The 861-nt window shown below is 47.7% G+C and overlaps 1 protein-coding gene across 1 annotated transcript in view; it reads right to left on the bottom strand.

Moving 5' to 3' along the window:
• The window catches only part of FOXRED2 (FAD-dependent oxidoreductase domain containing 2), a 63103-nt gene that overhangs the window by 26030 nt on the left and 36212 nt on the right, over positions 1-861 (bottom strand). The gene's annotated exons all lie outside the window — the stretch shown is intronic.

Raw genomic sequence — 861 nt, 5'->3', positions numbered from 1 at the left:
TAAAAGTGACTTATTTCAGTATATTTCAGATAAATATACTGTCATATAAAAGAATATGGGATTGGAAGTTAAAAGGTTCAAACAGAGGCTCCTCATCAACCAGCCGATTATTCTGGGGCCCTAGTTTCTTCATCTGAAAAAGAGAGATTATGGCTCTCAAAGCTATTAGGAGAGATCAACTAAGGCAATGTGGGTAAGCATGTGTTGGAAGCTGCGGGGTTATTTCAAACACCATGTGGACTCAGAAGTAAAAAGAGGGAACCAATGGCCAGGAGTGTCTACAACGCGCCAGTCCCTGGACAAGCACTTTTTCTGCTCTTACCAAACACACCCCTCAACTCTGCAAAGAGAATGCACCTTCCAAAGAAACTGAAGCCCACACGAGTTAAGAAACCGGTGCAAGATTAGAGAAGCACAGCCGGGATCGATCATAACCCAAAGCTGTGTTGAAAGTGTTTTCTTTAGCCGGGTGCGGTGACCCACGCTTATAATTCCAGCACTTTGGGAGGCCGAGGCAGGCGGATCACCTGAGGTCAGGAGTTCGAGACCAGCCTGGCCAACAACATGGTAAAACCTTGTCTCTACTAAAAATACAAAAATTAGTCAGGAGTGGTGGTGTGCACATGTAATCCCAGCTACTAGGAAGGCTGAGGCAGGAGATTCGCTTGAACCTGGGAGGCGGAGGTTGAAGTGAGCTGAGATCGTGCCACTGTACTCCAGCCTGGTCGACAGAGACTCTGTCTCAAAAAAAAAAAAGAAAGTGTTTTCTTGCCGGGCGCGGTGGCTCACGCTTGTAATCCCAGCACTTTGGGAGGCCGAGGCAGGTGGATCACCTGAGGTCGGGAGTTCAAGACCAGCCTG

This window comes from Mandrillus leucophaeus, unplaced genomic scaffold (genome assembly GCF_000951045.1).
Source record: "Mandrillus leucophaeus isolate KB7577 unplaced genomic scaffold, Mleu.le_1.0 Scaffold2, whole genome shotgun sequence".
In the NCBI taxonomy this organism is placed as follows: domain Eukaryota; kingdom Metazoa; phylum Chordata; class Mammalia; order Primates; family Cercopithecidae; genus Mandrillus; species Mandrillus leucophaeus.
The sequence above is the reverse complement of the archived record's forward strand: the minus strand, read 5'-3'. Positions and strand labels throughout refer to the sequence as shown.